The 21,468-nt window shown below is 37.7% G+C and overlaps 1 pseudogene; it reads right to left on the bottom strand.

Moving 5' to 3' along the window:
* Positions 1-1,836: 1,836 nt before the first annotated feature.
* LOC104845674 (arginine--tRNA ligase, cytoplasmic-like) overlaps positions 1,837-21,468 on the bottom strand; it is a 64,478-nt pseudogene continuing 44,846 nt past the window's right edge.

Here is a 21,468-nt window from a genome sequence, read left to right as displayed (position 1 = left end):
ATTGGACTGAGTGACAGGGGAGGGAGAGATGGTGCAGAATCAGTGAGGAGTTGCTGGACCTGACTTGGTGGGAACCGGCATCCCTCAGCCCTGATGCCCTGGCACAATTGTAAAGGGGCTGGCAGTAGTGTTTGGGACACAGTTACTTCAGCGAAAGAAGGCGAGCGAAGTGGTGCAGCCCTGATCCCCTGGCCCGACCATGGTGGGGCCAAACCAGTGTACAGAATCTACGCATGCCTCCAGAATCAGTGAAAAAACAGCACTCTGGCACAAGATAAGTGATTTCGTCTAATCTACTACACAGCTCTAATAGCTCCTCCGTTTGAAAGAAATCTCTCCCATATATCTGATCCCTACTCCCTCTGCTCCAGCTGGATTCAGTGACTTTTGATTTCCCTGGGCCTGAGATAGGTCATGCTGTGCTCCCTGAGCCATTCTCCCAGCCTTGGAGAAGGAACAAATTAACAAAAGGGGAAAAAAAATCTGCTGACTTCCCTAATCTGGAAATTTAGAGCAGAAGCAGCTCCTGTCCAGGCAAAAGCGGTCCACAGACTTTGAATGTCTTTCATCTCTGCATGGAACCAAGTGGCCCCATTTCAGCAGCTAGGATCTTGCAGTTATATTGCAAGGGTGAATGTGCTTGAGGTCTGAATATAACTGTTTCTGCTGTGTGGTGGAGAGGTGGGTATTTGACATTTGATACTGCTCTGCCTATTAAACAGAGTTCTAACCTACCCACATCAGGTGACTGAGGATGGGTGGCTCCACCCACACCACCTAGCCACCTGCAACATGGGTCCAAGGATAAGTGGTGCCTCCCAGTCCTTACAGTTAAAAGCATTGGGTGCCCCTGGTACGGCTGCAGAGTTCACCCAACAGTACGCTCTAGAGAACAGGGATGTGACTTCCAAACAGACATTTGGGGGAAGGTTGTCAGCTCCCTGTCTTCCTCAGAGTGTGACCCCCTGCAGCAACCAGAAACTGGTGCATACACCAAACACCACTGCTCCTCTAAGATTGTAGGTGAGAGCCTACACCACACACTAGGTGACTGACTACCTGGACACCTGAGCTGAATCTATATAAGAATAGTGAATGGGCTTTTAAACCCATATACGTGATAACAGCTCTAAAGATCTGGTGACAGGCCATTAGTGCTTCAAAAGCTCCAATAATCAACTTAGCTCACTCTAGTAGCCTATTTGGGTATATCAAAACAAAACAAAGCGAGAAGCTAGGATGCAGTGAGCAAACAAAATGAATTAATACAATAACTTACAGATGGCTCAGAGAAAACAGCCAATATCAAATCCCATAAAAATCAAATCAAGTCACATAAAAAAGCAGACTATAATTGCTTCAACAAACTCCCAAAACAATCAAGGAATATTCTGAATGAAGACATATTCCTGGAATTACCAGATGTAGAATACAAAAGATTAATATACAGAACTCTTCAAGACATCAGGAAGGAGAACAGGCAAAAACCCAGAATAAGCCAAGAAGCACACAGATGAAGCAGCCAAGGAAATTAAGAAGGTTATTCAAGAACATAATGAAAAATTAATAGGTTGCAAGAATCCATAAAGAGACAGCAAACAGAAATTCAGGAGATTAACAATAAAATTTCAAAATTAGACAACTCCATAGAAAGTCAGCAGAACAGAATTGAGAAAATCAAAGTCAGAATTAGCGAGATTGAAGATAAAACACTTGGCAACAATATACATGAAGAAAAATCAGATAAAAGAATTTTTTTTTAATGAAGAATCCTATGGAACTCTATCAAGAGAAATAACTTACGAGTGATTGGAGTACCAGAAAGGGGGTGGGATGTCAGAAAATACAGAGAGAATTGTTGAAGTTTTTTTTTTTAATTGACAAATTTTCTTTACTTGTTTTGTATCCACAAGATTGTGAAAAAGCAAACAGCATTAATGGCCATTTTGGTAAAAACACACAGTGTTCAAACCTAAGAAGGATCACATCCTTTGAACAGGTATCAAACCCATGGGCCATGACAGCAGCTACTGCCTCACAGAGCAGCATATGACACGTGTTCACCTTCAGCACTTTCCTAGTCTGCTGATCTTTCTCCACACAATAGCAGCTATCACAGAACTCTGTGAATGTAATTGTCAACACATGGATACAATCGCAGAGCACATGGAGAAGTAAGTCATCTAAAATCTTTTGCAGAATCTCAGGGAACCGTAAAATGCACTCGCCTAGTTTCTATTCCTTCTCATGGTACAAGATGATCTTGGTCTCTTGAGCAGCTTTCTGGAGTATCTCTTCATCAGTATTGGCCAGATGTGCAATAGACCTGATTCTAGTGAAAACATACAAGTAAGCAGCTGTATTTCCTCTGTCATCTAGCATTTTGTCAAAGGAAAAGATGTAGTCATTCAGTCAGTTATGGGAAAGATCAGCATATTTGATACACCCATAAGCAACAGACGTCTGAGCAGCCTTCAGTTTCTCTGGGGTTAAGACCTTGTCTCTATCTTTTTCCTTTAATTTGTCCATGGATTGTTTTAGTCCTTCTTCCAAAAGGTCCATGAGGTGCACTGTTTCACCTGAACATGTTTTAAACTTCTTCTTGTCTTCCTCCAGCACCACACCAAATCCAGCGTGGAACACATGAATCACTTTAGGGTCATACTAACCAATCATTTGAGCAGCAGCAAATATTGTCTGGAAGTGAACATCCCTGAATATTGTGAAAGATGAGAAGATATCTATCCAAGATGCTCATCGAACCCCATACAAGGTAGATCCCAAAAAATGTCACCAACATATTATGATCAAACGTGCTGAAACCAAAGATAAAGAGAAAATTTTATGAGTGGTTGGGAATAAATGAAAAATCACCTACAAAGGAAAGATAATAAGAATAAGCTTGGACTACTTGGCAGAAACCATGCAGACAAGAAGGCAACAGGATGACATATATAAAGCTTTGAAGGAAAAAAGTTGCCAGCCAAGAATCATATATCCAGCAAAACTGTCTCTCAAATACAAAGGCAAAATAAGGACATTTCTAGATAAACAGAAGTTTAGGGAATTTGCAAAAACAAAACCAAAACTACAAGGAATAAGAGAATTCCCTGGTTAGAAAATCAATAATATCAGATATCAACCTGACACTAGGAAACAGGACAGAGCAACCAGATATCAACCCTGATAGGGAAATCACAAAAATAAATCAAGATAAAAAAACGCTCAAAACAGGGAAAGAGCAATATCATTATGTAAAAGATGACAACATTAAATCAATAAACAGGGACTAAATAAAGCAGTCATAAATCTTTCATATGCAGAGGAAGTCAAGGCAATATAGGGAGATAAAAGTTTTGTTTAAACTTAGAAAAACAGGGGTAAATAATAAAGTAACCACAAAAGAGACTAACAATCCTACACATCAAAATAAAATACAAGAAAAACATAAAGACTCAGCAAAAACAAAATCACAATATATAATGACTAAAGGGACAATATACCAGGAGGATATTACCGTATTAAATATTTATGCGCCCAACGACAGGATTCAAGATACACAAAACAAACTCTAACAGCATTGAAAAGTAAGATAGACCGCTCCACAATAATAGTAGGAGATTTCAACACACCACTTTCAGTGAAGGACAGAACACCCAGAACGAAGCTCAATAAAGACACAGAAGGTCTAAATGCCACAATCGACCAACTTGACCTCATAGACATATACAGATCACTCCACCCAACAGCAGACAAGTATACTTTCTTTTCTAGTGCACATGGAACATTCTCTAGAATAGGCCATATATTAGGTCATAAAGCAAGCCTTAGCAGAATACAAAACATCGGAATATTACAAAGCATCTTCTCTGGCCATAAAACTAGAAATCAATAACAGAAAAAAACAGGGAAAAGAAATCAAACAAATGCAAACTGAACACTTTGCTCAAAAATGATTGGATTACAGAAGAAATTAAGGATGGAAGAAAGAAATTCACAGAATCCAATGAGAATGAAAACACTTCCTATCAGAATCTTTGGGACAAGGCTGAAGCAGAGCTCTCAGGTCAATTTATAGCAATAAATGCACACATCCAAAAAGAAGAAAGGGCCAAAATCAAAGAATTATCCCTACAACTTGAACAAATAGAAATAGAGCAAAAAAGAAACCCTCCAGAACTGGAAGAAAACAAATAATAAAAATTAGAGCAGAATTAAATGAAATAGAGAACAGAAAAACAATTAATAGAGTTAACAAGCCCAAAAGCTGGTTCTCTGAAAAGATCAACAAAATTTGATAAACCATCAGCCAGACTGACAAAAGAAAAACAGGAGATGAAGCAAATAGCCTGAATAAGAAATGAGGTAGGCGATATCACAACAGACCCAACTGAAATTAAGGGAATCATAATAGAACTCTATGAAAAATTGTACTCTAACAAATTCGAAAACCTAGAGGAAATGGACAAATTTCTAGAAACACACTACCTACCTAACTAATACAGAGACAGAACAACTAAATAAACCCATAACAAAAGAAGAAATTGAAAAGGTAATTAAGAAACACTCAACAAAAAAAAAGCTCTGGCCCTGACAGCTTCACAGAAGAACTCTTCCAAACTTTCAGAGAAGAGATAACACCGCTACTACTAAAGGTATTTCAGAACATAGAAAAGGATAGAATACTCCCAAACTCATTCTATGAAACCAGCATAACCCTGATACCAAAACCAAGTAATGACAACACAAAAAGAGAAAATTAGAGACCAATATCCCTCATGAACTTAGACGCAAAAATCCTCAACAAATTCTAGCCAATAGAATTCAGCAACATATCAAAAAAATAATTCACCTCGATCAAGTGGGATTCATACCAGGTATGCAGGGATGGTTCAACATTAGAAAAACAATCAATGTAATCCATCACATAAATAAAACAAAAGACAAGAACCATATGATCTTATCAGTTGATGCAGAAAGGGCATTTGATGAAGTCTAGCGCCCATTCATGATAAAAATTCTCAGCAAAATAGGAATAGAAGGAAGATTCCTCAACATAATAAAGGACACTTATACAAAGCCAACAGTGAAAAAAAAAAAAATCATCCTAAATGGAGAGAAACTGAAAGCATTCCCCTTGAGAATGAGAACAAGACAAGGATGCACTTTATCACCACTCTTCTTCAACATTGTGCTGGAGGTCCCAGCCAGAGTTATTAGGCTGGATAAAGAAATAAAGGGCATCCAAATTGGCAAAGAAGAAGTAAAAGTATCCCTATTTGCCGATGACATGATCTTATATACAGAAAACCCCAAGGAATTCTCAAGAAAACTACTGAAACTCATAGAAGAGTTAGCAGAGTATCAGGATACAAGATAAACACACATAAATCAGCTGGGTTCCTCTACAACAAAAAAGAGAACATTGAAAAGAAATCACCAAATCAATACCATTTATAATAACCAACAAGAAGATAAAATACCTAGGAATAAATCTAACTAGAGATGTAAAAGAGCTGTACAAAGAAAACTGTAAGACACTACTGCAAGAAACCAAAAGAGACCTACATAAGCGGAAAAACATACCTTGCTAGTGGATAGGAAGACTCAACATTGTAAAAATGTCTATTCTACCCAAAGTGATCTATAGATACAATGCAATCCCGATCCAAATACCAGTGACATTTTTTAATGAGATGGAGAAACAAATCACCAATTTCATATGGAAGGGAAAGAGGCCCCAGATAAGTAAAGCATTACTGAAAAAGAAGAACAAAGTGGGAGGGCTCACACTTCCTGATTTTAGAACCTATCATACCACCACATTAGTCAAAATAGCCTGGTACTGGTACAACAGATACATAGACCAATGGAACAGAATTAAGAATCCAAACATAAATCCATCCACATATGAGCAGCTAATATTTGACAAAGGCCCAAATGCAGTTGAATGGGGAAAATACAGTCTCTTTAACAAATGGTGCTGGCATAACTGGATATTCATCTGCAAAAAAATGAAACAAGACCCATACCTCACACCATGCACAAAAACTAACTAAAAATGGATCAAAGACTTAAATATAGAATCTAAAACAATAAAGGTCATGGAAGAAAAATAGGGACAATGCTAAGGAGCCCTAATAAATGACATAAATGTATATAAAACATTACTAACATTGTACAAACACCAGAAGTGAAACTAGATAACTGGGAGCTCCTAAAAATCAAACATCTATGCTCATCTGAAGACTTCACCAAAGAGTAAAAGGATTACGTACACACTGGGGAAAAGTTTTTAGCTATGCCATTTCTGATCAGCATCTGATCTCTAAAATCTACATGATACTGCAAAAACTCAACAACAAAAAGACAAATAACATTAAAAAATGGGCAAAGGATATGAACAGGAACCTCACCAAAGAGGACATTCAGGCAGCTAACCGATACAAGAGGAAATGCTCACGATCATTTGCCATTAGAGAAATGCAAATCAAAACTACAATGAGATTCCATCTCACTCCAGCAAGGCTGGCATTAATCCAAAAACACAAAATAATAAATGTTGGAGAGGCTGTGGAGAGACTGGAACACTTATACACTGCTGGTGGGAATGTAAAATGGTACAACCACGTTGGAAATGGATTTGGCTCCTCCTTTTTTTTAGCTAGAAATAGAACTACCACACGATCCAGCAATTCCACTCCTTGGAATATATCCTAGAGAAATAAGAGCCTTCACACAGATATATGCACACCCATGTTCATTGCAGCACTGTTTACAGTAGCAAAAAGATGGAAGTAACCAAGGTACCCATCAGTGTATGAATGGATAAATAAATTATGTTATAGTCACACAGTGGAATACAATGCAACGATTAAGAACAACGATGAATCTCTGAAACACAACATGGAATAATCTGGAAGGCATTATGCTGAGTGAAATTAATTGGAAAAGGACAAATATTGTATGCGACCACAATTATAAGAACTGTAGATAAAGTTTAACCACAGAAGAAAATATTCTTTGATGGTTATCAGGGTGTGAGGGAGGGAGAGGGATATTCACTAACTAGACAGTAGATAAGAATTGTTTTAGGTGAAGGGAAGGGCAACACACAACACAGGGGGAAGTCAGCACAACTGGACTAAACCAAAAGCAAAGAAGTTTCCTGAGGACAACCAAATGCTTCGAAGGCCAGAGTAGCAGGGATGGGGGTCTGGGGACCATGGTTTCAGGGGACATCTAGGTCAATTGGCATAACAAAATGTATTAAGAAAACATTCTGCATCCCACTTTGGTGAGAGGCGTCTGGGGTCTTAAAAGCGAGTGAGCAGTCTCAACCTACCTGGAGCAAAGGAAAATGAAGAACACCAAAGACATATGGTAAAGAGGAGTCCAAGACACAGAAAGGGTCAGAGACTTCATCAGCCTGAGACTGGAAGAATTAGATGGTGCCCGGCTACCACCAATCCCTGACTGACATGGAACACAACAGAAAATTCCTGATGGAGCAGGAGAACAGTGGGATGCAGATCTCAAATTCTCATCAAAAGTCCAGGCTTACTGGTCTGAGACTGGAGGGACCCTGATGGTCACGGTCCCCAGAACCTTTGTTAGCCCAAGATTGGAAACATTCCTGAAGCCAACTCTCCAGACAGGGATTGGACTTGACTGTAAGATAGGCAATGATACTGGTGAGGAGTGAGCTTCTTGGCTCAAGCAGACGCATGAGACTACGTGGCCAACTTCTGTCTGGTGGTGAGATGAGAAGGAAGAGGGGGACAGGAGCTAGTTGAATGGACAGGGGGAATACAAGGTAAAGAGGAGGAATGTGCTCTCATTAGAAGAGCAGCTAGGAGTACATAGCAAGGTATGTATAACTTTTTGTATGAAAGAGTAACTTGATTTGTAAACCGTCATTTAAAGCACGGTAAATTAATTAATTAATTAAAAAAAAATGTATTACTCCAAGGAGACTTGTGATCATAGTGCTATGGGGAAATGAGGAAATTAGAAACTACCCTTCACTGGACACGAGTTTGGCAGTACCAACAGAAATCAGCAAATCCTAGCGTCTGCAAGTTAAACCTGCAAAAAGTAAAGTGAGTTAGAGGGATGAGGTTTAATGTAAATATGAGTCAAACATCCTTCTACCAAAATATAACAAAGGATGGGCCTTTAAAGAAAAACAAACCTTTTCCTTCTGTCAGTGTTATACCCAAGCTTTAGAAACATAATTACAGAATAAAAATATTAAAAATGAGATGACAAGAACTACCTCAAGCATAATCCTCCATCTCTCCACTGTCCAAAATGGTAGCCACTAGCCACATGTGGCTATTTAAATTTAAATTTGCATTAATTCAAATTAAATAATAATTAAACATTTGGTTTCTCCAGTATTCTTGCCAATTCCAAGTGCTCATGTGGCTAGTGGCTCCTATACTGAGCAACACAGAGAACATTTTTATCATTGCAGAAAATTCTATTGGACAGGGCTACTCTACAAAAAGCCTTTTGTGGTCTTGGCCAGGTAGACTTAACTATGCTAACAAGACTAAAAAACACTGGTGGTACAATGGTTAAGTGGTCGGCTGTTACTAATCAAAAGGAGGGCAGTTTGAACCAACAGCTGCCACCAGCTGCTCCTCGGGAGAAAGACCTGGCAATCTGCTTCCGTAAAGATTGAAATAAAAAACAAACTCGTTGCCATCAAGTCGATTCCAACTCATAGTGACCCTATAGATTACGGCCTAGGAAACTCTATGAGGCAGTTCTACTCAGTCATATATGGTTACTATGAGTCGGAATCGACTCGATGGCACACAACACAGGGCTGCACCATATGTTGAATACCTCGCTGTCATCTATAGGAATGCCTGTTTAAATGCCTGTCTTCTCCATTCGATTACAAAGTCTTTGAGGGTGAGGGGCATGTCTGATTTATCATTGTGAATCTATTACAGGAGTTACCTCTTGGAAGACGTTTAATAAAAGTTGTTGATATAAATGCTTGGAAGAACAATAGATTATGAAACACCCTTTCAAGAGGAAAATAAAACAAGGAAATTAGTAAATCCTTTGTGGGTTTATCAACCTTTTAATCTCCTGTTTTTGCCAAACTAGAGAATATCAACTGTTTTTTAAACACCTCTACAGGGGTAATATAATCTGTTTAAAATGAAAATTGACTCTAAGAGCATTCCTGCATTTCTCTTTCTCTTTCATACCTCATTCTAATTCAAAGCAGGAAAAGGACATTTCCTCTGCCTTAGTACTTCTAATTTCTACATAATGATGGAAGTTACAATCTTTGTGTCCCATTCAAAATAAGGGTAAAAAAGGCATTAGGTGCATGATTACATATCAATTATTCTTTATGATCTATATAATCAAATGCCATCTGGCAATTTGGAAACAAATCAACCACAGTAGCAAAAGTTGGATGAGAGTCAAATAAACTCTTACCCAACCACCACTGCAATCAGGCCCTCTGGGGCTCTCTGCATAACCTGTGGAATGCCAGCTGGTTTAAAAAAGGAAGTGAGGCTGACCTCAGATCACTGACACTGACCCAAGCAGCTGGAGGGCCAGTTTAACCCTTAGTAAAGAAAAAAAAAAGGAAAAAAAAGGAGCAGATAATTTGAGAAGAGTTAAATACAAGTAACAACTGAATTCATTATGGTAACTGGTGATCTTAATTAAGCCAATTCTCAAAATTTTGCAAAGAAATATCCCATTGGTAAAAAAGAATAAAAATATGCCACCATGGCAACCTGAAGACATGTCTGAAACCAGCTGGCCATATCTCATTTTTTTTTTTAATCATGCAAACTTTCCCTCAAGTTCATAATTATACATGTTGTTTTATTATCAAAGTAATGTTTTAAATTATTTACCAACAGGGAAAAATTACTTACCTGTCTCAGGTCATGTAACAAGAACATTGCATATTGTCTTTTCAGTTTTAGGAAACTGTGCTAAATTGAAGGGCGCTGACACCGTGTATCAGATTTAACAACCAAACGATTTATCTATTCAATTTTGGTATCATCATATATTTTGAGAACTCAGACACATGTAAAGTATGTGGATATATAGCAGCATTTTAAACACTGCTTTACAAGCCATAGCAGAATAATCACTAAAGAAAGATGCTCAAAGTGCTGTCACAAAGATGCAGTATGTTAAAATACTTTTAAGTTACTGTTAGTGGAAATATGGTGCTTCCCTTAACTTCTTTAAAGGTCAGATTGTGATGTCATATAATCACCTTGAAAGGGTCTTAGATCTAGTGTTGTCTGTTTTTTGTTTTGTTCTGTAACAATATCTGACCCACAGGCAGGAAGCTAGAGAAGGAGTTCTGGTGGCAGAACAGTCAAGTGTTTGGCTGCTAACTGACAGGATGGCAGTTTGAACCCAGCAGCTCTATGGGAGACAGACCTGGTGACCTACTCCGATAAAGAAAACCTTATGAGAAAGTTCTACTTACTCACTGGGGTCTCTATGAGTCAAAAATCGACTCGATGGCACCTAACAACGTACATACACACACACACGCACGCACACGCCATGCATGCAGCAAAACATTGGTTTATCTACAAAAGAGCGCAGATCAGGTTTGCTCCTGTTTGCTCTACTCCATCACTAAAAGAAAGAAGTAAATAGAAAATTGGGTCCTGTTTTCAATGGAAAAACTCTGACCCAAGAATAAAGATGATTTATGAGGATGTCTTTATTACCATTAATTCTATAAATTTTAACCCTGGTTAATGAATTGAATTCCAAATAATTAATAGTTAAGAACAAATCTCATCTTCTTTCCAATCTAAAATTTCATTTTCAGTTTGTAGAACAGTATCTGGCACATAATAAGTCTCAATAAATATTTTAAATGTATGATCATAGAAATTCTGATATGTGCAACAAAAATATGTACAGTTTACTCTTTAAACAATTTACTGTGCTTAGTCTCAAACAATATCTGCTAAATAGACTAACTTTGGGAAGAATACTTGGCTTTTTACTCTCAGGTGTGATACCTTTTGTTCGACTTCGACAGAAAATAAAAATTCCAATTCCATCCTTTGAGACTCTGATTTTCACCTTCCTCCAATTGAGATAATTTACACAGATATAGAACAAGCTTTCAAAATCATTTCCCATCACATTACACTGTGGCCTAAGGAGATGTCTGTTCACTATTTAACTATCCCATTTAACACACTCTGAAAGAAAGAGCAAGTTCTTTTAAGTGTGCAATGATCCTGATTTGAGGTACCACCTGTACAGTTTGGCCTACCGAGAGTACAGGTCAACTATGAACACATTTCATATTTTATTTTTCCTAAAGTGATCCTGTGCCCATTAAAAAAGGAAGGAAAAAAGAAAAAGAAAAAAAAAAAACCTCATTCCATTTATTTATTTATCATCAAGCACTTTAAAAATTAACATGTCCAATTATAAATACAGAGGGCTGGACAAATAAATGGTGAGAATATTAAGTGCATGCTTTTATCCAGAGTCTCATAAAGAATCACTTTAACACGAATTACTCAATAAGTTGTCCTTTTGAACTAAATTAAAAAATTTCTTTGCTGGCCTTTTTTATTCCCCCTTTAGATGCCTCATTTTTTAATAAAGGCATATTTTACCCTACACAGTCAAAGGATTTGCCAAATTTCCACCTATAATACAATTTTACTCCACAAAATAAATCTGAAAATGACCTTGAAGGACACTAAAAGAATAATTTATTTGTCTCTACTTTTCTTATGCTACCTCTTGACCAGACTTCTACATTTGAGAATTTATAAAATTTCCACAGATTTTCACTGAATTTTATGACAGTTCTTAAGTGTTGTTATCAGAATCATATTCTTGCATTACTATTTAGGAATGCCTAGAAAAAGAGATACTTGAAGTTACAGTCATTTCATCTCCATTAAAACACACACACATTTTTAAATAAGCTTCAATTTACCCCTTTTGGTTTGTGTATTGACTACTTCTGCTGTTATCAATTCACAAGTTATAGTTCGGTTAACTGCTTTCATCCTCATCGCTACCTAGGCAACCATGGAGAGGCGTAAGAAAAATGCCCATCTACCACAAATCTAGATGATTTCAGGCTGCTCTGGTTTTCTTCATTATGTTGTGTTTTCTCAATTGGGGGGGAGGAGACAGAATTTCTTTATGTAACTTATATTAGGAGTCCTGCTGGCGCAGTGGTTAAGAGACTGGCTGCCAACCAAAAGGTCAGCAGTTCAAATACACCAGTCGCTCCTTGGAAACTCTATGAGACAGTTCTACTCTGTCCTACAGGGTTGCTAGGATTCAGAATTGGCTCAATGGCAATGGGTTTGGCTTGGTTTTTTTTTTTATTAATTTATGTTATAATCTAATTTAACTTTCTTACCTGTAAGTGAACAAAGTGTTGTTTTGTTTTGTTTTTTTTTCAATATTCCCCTTCTGAGTAACAACACTGATTTGCCAGTGATATTTGATGTATGAAAGTTTAATGATAACCTCTATTTGACACAAGATCCAGTGGAGATTAAAAAGTAAGGCCTTTACTGCTGGTGGGAATGCAAAATGATACAACCATTTTGGAAAATGATACGGCTCTTCCTTAGAAAGCTAGAAATAGAAATACCATATGATTCAGCAATCCCACTCCTAGGAATATACCCTACAGAAATAAGTCGTCACACAAATAGACATATGCACACCTATGGTCACTGCAACATTGTTCACCATAGCAAAAAGATGGAAATAACCTAGATGCCCCTCAACAGATGAATGGATGAACAAACTGTGGTACATACACACTATGGAGTTTTACACTATGATAAAGAACAAAGATGAATCTGTGAAGCATCTCATAACCTGGATGAACCTGGAGTGCACTATGCTGAGTGAAAGAAGTCAGTCACAAAAGCACAAATATTGTATGAAACCGTTACTGTAAAATCTCCTGAAAAGGTTTACAAACAAAAAGAAAAATCTTTGATGGTTATGAGGGGAGGAGTAAAAAGGAGTAGGAATGGAAAAACACTTAATAGACAATAGATAAGTGGTAACTTGGTGAAGGGTAAGACAGTACACAATACTGGGGAAGCCAGCACAACCTGTACAAGGCAAGGTTACAGTAGCTCCATAGACACAGCCAAACTCCCTGAGGGATCAAACTGCTGGGCTGAGGGCCATGATAGGGAACATGGTCTCAGGGAACAGCTAACTCAACTGATAAAGAAAACATAGCTCATAGTTTATAAAGACATAGTTCATAAAGAAACATAGCTCATAAAGAAAAGGTTCTACATTCTAATTTGGTATTAGTGTCTGGGGTCTTAAAAGCCTGTGAGTGGCCATCTAGGATACTCCACTGGTCTCACCTATTCGGGAGAAAGGGAGAATGAAAAACTAAAGGTAAAAGGGAAAGATTACTCCAGAGGACTAATGGACCACATCTACCACGGTCTCCACCAGACTGAGACCAGTACAACTAAACTAAATAGCTACCACCACTGACTGCTCTGACAGGGATCACAACAGAGGGTCCCAGAGAAAAATGTAGCTGGAGAAAAATGTAGAACAAAATGCTAAAAATTCTAGCTCAAAAAGAAAGACCAGACTTGCTGGCCTGACAGACTGGGAAAACCCTGAGAGTATGGTCCCTGGACACTCTTTCAGCTCAGTAATGAGGTTACCCCTGAGGTTCACCCTTTAGTCAAAGGCTGAACAGGCCCATGGAACAAAACAAGACTAAAAGAACGCATCAGCCCTGGGGCAGGGACCGGAACGCAGGAGGGAACAAGAAAGCTGGTAATAGGGAACCCAGGGTTGAGAATGGTAAGTGTTGACATCTCATGGGATTGTTAACCAATGTCATAGAACAATGTGCATACTAACTGTTTGATGAGAAACTTGTTTGTCCCATAAACCTTCGTCTACAGTACAATAAAAAAAAAAGTAAGGCTTTTTGCTTGAAGAACAATGGTTCTCCTCACCCCTGGAGTGGTATATGGAAACAAGGGGGTCCAACTGTCCCTGGGAAATACTGTACCCGCCCTAACCACTCATGCAAAAACCTAAGTTATTCCAGTGGGTTCTAGTAGCTCAAACAGTAGTAACTGGAAGTGTGGGGTATGTCCTATTCTATCAGGCTGTCCCAGAAAAGTGACCAGAGCTCTTTCTTTGATGGGTTTAAATGAGTGAAGACCTGGCTCTGAGTGAGAAGGTCTTTATCATCCAGGCTACAAATCCACAATAACTCAGCAGTTCTTTCACATGGTACCTCTAAAGACCACTCAGGATGTTATTATTCAAACATAGGGTTTGTGCTTAAATTGAAATACCACACTGTAACTATTTTGGTTGTTTATTGCTACATAACAAGCCTCCTCAAACTTTAGTTGTTCCAGACAGCAACCATTTTATTAGCCCATGATTAGACAATCTGGGAAGGGCTTAGCTGGGCAGTTCTTCTGTTGCTCTAACCAGTAGTTACTCATATGGCTACTTCACTAGTAGGTCAGTTGAAGGTGAGCCTAAGGTAATGGGACAGCTGGGTTTTCCCTCTCTCCATGTACTCCCTGGGCCTTTCTTGTGTCAACTGGTTTCTCTAGGAAGGTAGGAAGACTTCACATATAAGGGCCAGATACTCCAAGAGTACAAAAATGGAAGCTTCTAGGCATCTTTAAGGTTAAGACTGACACTGGAAAGCATAATTTCTGAGGAATTTTTTTTTTTTTTTTTAATTAAAGCAGGTTAAACTTCCAACCAAGATTCAAGGGGAGTTGATGACTCAAGGGGATGAATACCAGGAAGTGTGGCTTCTTACAGACTAACTAACAGCTTACCATAGAAACAAAATTCCATCAGGTATAAACCCAAAGGTAAAGCTTCACTGTTTTTGTTGTATGTCATCCAGTCGATTCTGACTCATGGAGACCCTATAGGACAAAATAGAACTGCCCCATAAAGTTTCCAAGGCTGTGATCTTTTTTTCTTTTTTTTTTAAATTGTACTTTAGATGAAGGTTTACAGAACAAATTGGTTTCTCATTAAACAATTAATATACATATTGTTTTGTGACATCAGTTGCCAACTCCATGACATGTCAACACTCTCCCCTTCTTGCTTCTTGACCTTGGGTTCCCCATTACCAGCTTTCCTGTCACCTCCTGACTGCTGTGCTCATTTAGTCTCATTTTGTTTTATGGGCCTGCATAATTTTTGGCTGAAGGGTAAACCTCAGTAGTGACTTCAGAACTGAGTTAAAAGGGTGTCCGGGGGCCATACTCTAGGCGTTCCAAGGCTGTAATCTTTACAGAAGCAGACTGCCACATCTTCCTCCCGCAAAACTTCATCACAATGCTTCACTACAACATAGTAATAGCTAACAATAGTTATTGAATAGTTATCTCAGCCCCCCTTCTCAGCCCCCAGTAACTCTTTTTCCTAGGGGACACCTACCAAAGAAAATACCAGTTGAAAATATAATTGTAAAGGTATTAAATTTTAGTAATAATAAGAAGAAGAAGAATCAACAACAACAACACACAAACTCACACAAAGAAAGGGGGGGTGGCTGTGCTGTGCAGAACTCTTCAGAAAGTGATTGCATGTTTATTATTATTATTATTTTAATTTTAAACTGTTACGGCAGATTGTTGAACTAATCTCTGGAAACCAGTTTTACTTGCATGTAAGTGGAATTGAAAAAAAAAAAAAAGACTAGCTCGTAAGTAGACAAACTCATTTTTCAAAAAACCAACTGTGCTGGCTGCCACCAGGGACTAGAACAATTAAGAGTTGCAAGTCTCCTGCCTTGGCTGACTAGCACTCACTGAGTTAGCTAGTGACATTAGCATGTTCTTGTTGAGGTACCATACCACATTTACTCTGACATAACTATAATGATAATAATGATATGAGTTATCTAATAATGACAATGAGCAAATTTTCCAATTACTCACTGTACACGAATTATTTCTTCCTCCTATGGAGGAGTTCATAACCCTTCATGAGACTGGCCTACATCATCATAATTTGACTCAAATTAGAAAAACATTTTTAAAACTTCCCAAAAAGTGCTTAGAAAATTGATCCCAAGAAAATTATACAATCTAACCTAATGATTTCACATGCTCCATAGTTCACCAACTAGTGGGGTAGTTTCCCTCAGTTTGAGACTTGAACTAATTCAGAGGCTTTTTCTCTCATACCTAGAAGAAACTGGAAAAGCATAACGTTTCCTACTAATAAATTATGTCATTTCTGCCTTACTGTTATTGGGTTCTTATTTTTTTTAATCTGCTTTTCTCATACCCAGTGGTTGTCTATGTTTAAATAGCTTTTGCAGATTATTTTGAGTTGGATATAAATTAAGACCTTAATTAAAGCTATTTTAACCCCTTAACTAAGAAAATAGTTACAAAATCAAAATATATCTAAAAGCTAACTTAGATTTACTTCTCTTTTAAGGACAATAGGTTTGAAATTTCAGAGTCAGAATTTCCGCTTATTTAACTTTGATAGAGTCCTTTGTTTAAGTATGTAATAATTGACCTCTAATCTGACCAGCAGTCATGCAATGGACCACGTGGGATAGAAAAGCAAGCCAAATGTCATTTCTCTCCTCAGCTCTCCCAGAATTTACAAGTCTAGTAGAAAGTCCTAGAAAAGAGTTTTCTCTAGCGTATAGGTGGGAGTTCAAGTCGATTCTGATTCATAGCAACCCTATAGGACAGAGTAGAATTGGGCCATAGGGTTTCCAAGGCTGTAAATCTTTTCAGAAACAGACTGCCACATCTTTCTCCTGCAGCGTGGCTGGTAGGTTCAAACCACCAGCCTTTTGGTTAGCAGCTCTTAAACACTGAGGCAGGACTCCATTGTAAAATAGCTCCTTGGAAACTCTGTGGGGCAGTTCTACTCTGTCCTATAGAGTCGCTATGAGTCGGAATCGACTCGATGGCTGGGGTGGGTTGGGATATCCCTTTAACCTTTGTGATAATCATTAAGCCTATTCCCCAAAAGTTTCTGATTCTCTCCATTTCCATCATGGAAAAGAATTGTACTTCTTGGCTCCTTTGGATGTGGAGTAAGACATATGAACTTCTGACCAAAGTGTTATGAGAGAAACTGATATATTTACTTCCAGGGAAGAGGATTTAATTGCCTTTTAAAGACCTCTAGAACTCACTTTCCCCTTTTCACTGTACACACTGATGGTTCATGTGGCGGCTGCTCAGTCAGTCTGGGTTCATGAGTAACTATATAAAGCCGAGCCTTCTTGGTTATGTGTGAGGGATACATAACATGAGAAACAAATAATTCTTTACATTTTAATCTCTGATGACTCTGGAGATGTAACCACTGTTGTTCTGACTGATATACCTGATTGATTTTTTTTCTTAGCTCTTATATACATGTTCTATCACATATTTATTATCTTTATTGTCTGATTCCCCAATAGAATGCAATCTCAATGGACAAATAATTTGCCTGTCTTATAACCTATTTATTCCTAATGCTTAAAAGAGAGATCATAACAGTATGTACCCCCACGTGTCGGTCAGTCTGTCGTACTGTGGTGGCTTGCATGTTGCCGTGATGCTGGAAGCTATGTCACTGGTATTCAAATACCAGCAGGGACACCCATGCTGGATAGGTTTCACCTGAGCTTCCAGAATAAGACAGACTAGAAAGAAGGACCTGACGATCTACTTCTGGAAAAAAAAAAAAAAAAAAAAAATCCAGTAAAAGCCTTGTGAACAGCAATAGAACACTGTCTGATATAGTTCCAAAAGATGAGCCAATCAGGTTGGAAGGCATTCAAAATATGACTGGGGAAGAGAATACCAGAAAGACATTTACATGTGTTTTATTGACAATGCAAAGGCATTCAACTGTGTGGATCATAACAAAGTGGAGTCCACCCTAATGATGTGGATGGAGTCAAGGTTTAGTAACCTTCATTTGCTGATGTAGCACAACTCACAATAAGAAAAAACAGCTGCAAACAAGCATTAGTAATCATAATGTGGAATGCACGAAGTATGAATCTCAGAAAATTGGAAGAGATCCATATTTGTACCCATTTGAAAGAAATTGATCCAACTGAATGTGGAAATTATCAAACAATATCACTAATATCACACACAAGTAAAATTTTGCTGAAGATTATTCAAAAGTGGTTGCAGCAGTACATCAACAGGAAACTGCATGAAATTCAAGTCAGATTCAGAAGAGGATGTGGAACAAGGGATACAATTGCTGATGTCAGGTGGATCATGGCTGAAAGCAGAAAATACCAGAGAGACATTTACGTGTGTTTTATTGACAATGCAAAGGCATTCAACTGTGTGCATCATAACAAATTATGGATAACACTGCAAAGAATGGGAATTCCAGAGCACTTAATTGTGTTCATGAGGAACCTGTACTTAGATCAAGGGGCAGTCTTTCCAAAAGAACAAGAGGATACTACGTGGTTTAAAGTCATGAAAGATGTGTGTCAGGGTTGTATCATTTCACTATACTTATTCAAACTGCAAATTGGACTGTATGAAGAAGAACAGGAATCAAGATTAGTGGAAGACTCATTAACAACCTGTGATATGCAGATGACACAACCTTGCTTGCTGAAAGTAAAGAGAACTTGAAGAACTTACTGATGAAGATCAAAGACCACAGCCTTCAGTATGGATTACACTTCAACATAAAGAAAACAAAAATCCTCACAACTGGACCAATAAGCAACATTATCATAAATGGAGAAAAGATTGAAGTTTTCAAGGATTTCATTTTACCTGGATCCACAATCAATGTCCACAGAAGCAGCAATCAAGAAATCAAACGACACATTGCTTTGGGAAAATCTACTGCAAAAGATCTTGTTAAGTACTAGAAAGCAAAGACGTCACCCTGAAGACTATGGTGCGTCTGACCCAAGCCATGGTGTTTTCAATCACCTCATAGGCATTCGAAAGCTGGAAAATTAGTAAGGAAAACCGAAGAAAATTGATGCCTTTGAATTATAGTATTGACAAAGAATATCGAACGTACCGTGGACTGCCAGAAGGAGGAAAAAATCTGTCTTGGAAGTACAGCCAGAATGCTCCCTAGAAACGAGGAAGCAAGGATAGCAAGACTTCATCTCACATACTTTGGACATGTTATCAGGAGGAATCAGTCCCTAGAGAAGAACATCATGCTTGGTAGAGTAAAAGGTCAGTGAAAAAGAGGAAGACCCTCAACGAGATGGGTTGACACAGTGACTGTAACAATGGGCTCAAATATAACAATGAATGTGAGGATGGCAAAGGAGTGGGTTGTGTTTCACCCTGTTGTATATAGGGTCACTATGAGTGGGAACCGACTCAATGTCACCTAACAACAACAACAATAGTAAGTAATCAATTAACATTTGGTAGATGGATGGATGAATGAATGGATGAAAGAATGAGTAGATATACAGTACTGGATTATATTCTGCTTTTTAGTATCTTTAACATTATATTCTTTTTTATTTTATTTTTATCTTTTAACTACATTGTTTTAACAATTAGATCTTAATTGCTTAAAAGTGATAAACTGTGTTACATCATGGAAAAGCATGGATTTAGGGAACTGTTTTAGATTTAAATCCTGTTTCTACTACATATAAGCTATGTGACTTTGGGTAAGGTATTTATCCACTCTAAACCATGTTACTCATCAGTAAGATGAGACTCAAAGAATTGTCAAGTTTTTAAGAATTGGATAATCTAAAGTAAGTATTTAATAACCTTGATTCTCTTTCCTCCTTTATGCACCATTGTTTTTCTCTTCTCAAAATGCCTAAAACAACAAAATGACTAAAAAATATGTATCTCTTGGTTGTAATTACCAGTAATAAGAAATAAGATTCTTTCAAGAGGTTTAATTTCCTTTGGGTTATAGTTTAAATTATATTCAACATTATAATTTCATAAATTGTAATTCCTCATTACATAGCCTCCTCACTGGAAACAATATCAGTAAAAATGAATTCTTTTGGAAATTACATTCTAATTGAAAAGTCTGCCCTACAAACACATCACACACTATTTTATCCCTCTGAACTTAGGATTTCAGGCATAGATTCCTAAGTAGTTAGTGGTGTGTTTGGTCACTTCACAAAGAGACAGAATAGCAAGGGCAAATGGATAATTTCTGGAGTGATATGTTTTTCTTTCTGTGTTAAAGAGTCTTTTAGCCATAAAAATATGGAGGGAGGTAACAAGGATTTAAAAAAAAAAGATTGTTGACCTTAAAAAGTTAGAATACACATCTTTCAGTGCGATTTCTCATTCTTATATGTTTAACACAAAAGACGGAGATGATAAGGACTTCAAATCCTGAATCTTCACCCAGCAACGTACCATCAATTCAGTTTCCAAAAGGATATACACAGAGTGAAGACTCCAGAAAAATTCACAAATGTTACTACTACCATTTTATTTTATTACTACAAGTTTTATTAATATTGCCTCAAAATCTATATGTGGACTGTAGACCGTAATGAGTTAGGGTGAACTGTAATGGAGTAACAAGGGTGATTTTTAACCCTTTTTTGTAATGCCTAGACTAAAAGCTTAATAAACAGCCCCTTGAAACATTTTCAGAGACTCTTATTCTTATTCCTACAGTTCTTACCTATCTGATAATAAGAAATACCATAAAAGAATTTCAGGGAAAACACTACCAAAAGAGAGGCCCAATGTCTTTAAAATCTAGAGTAGACATACATTAAGTATACATTCTCAATATAAATATAGTGTATTAGTTTTCTATTGAGACCTTAGTAAATTACTAAAAACTTAAAAGCTTAAACCCCCACGTCTGTCAATTTGTCATAGAGTGGGGGTTTGCACGTTGCTGTGATGCTGGAAGCCATGCCACCTGTATTCAAGTATCAGCAAGGTCACCCATGGCAGAAAGGTTTTAGCTGAGCTTTCAGACTAAGACAGACTAGGAAAAATGACCTGGCAGTCTACTTCTGAAAAGAATTAGCCAGTGAAAACCTTATAAATAGCAGTGGAACACTGATATAATGACAGAAGATGAGCCCCTCAGATTGGAAGGAATCAAAATACGACTGGGAAAGAGCTGCCTCCTCAAAGTTGAGTCAACCTTAATGACTTGGATGGAGTCAGGCTTTTGGGGCTTTCATTTGCTGATGTGGCATGACTCAAAATGAGAAGAAAGAGCTGCAACATCCATTAATAATCAGAATGTGGAATGTGTGAAGTATGAATCTAGGAAAATTGGAAATTGTCAAAAATGAAATGGAATGTATAAACATCGATATCCTAGGCATTAGTGAGCTGAAATGGACTGGTGTTGGTCATTTTGAATCAGACAATCGTATGAACTACTATGCCAGGAAAGACAAATTGAAGAGGAACAGCATTGCATCTATCATCAAAAAGAACATTT

The sequence above is a fragment of the Loxodonta africana genome, chromosome 9 (genome assembly GCF_030014295.1).
Source record: "Loxodonta africana isolate mLoxAfr1 chromosome 9, mLoxAfr1.hap2, whole genome shotgun sequence".
NCBI classification, from domain to species: domain Eukaryota; kingdom Metazoa; phylum Chordata; class Mammalia; order Proboscidea; family Elephantidae; genus Loxodonta; species Loxodonta africana.
The sequence above is the reverse complement of the archived record's forward strand: the minus strand, read 5'-3'. Positions and strand labels throughout refer to the sequence as shown.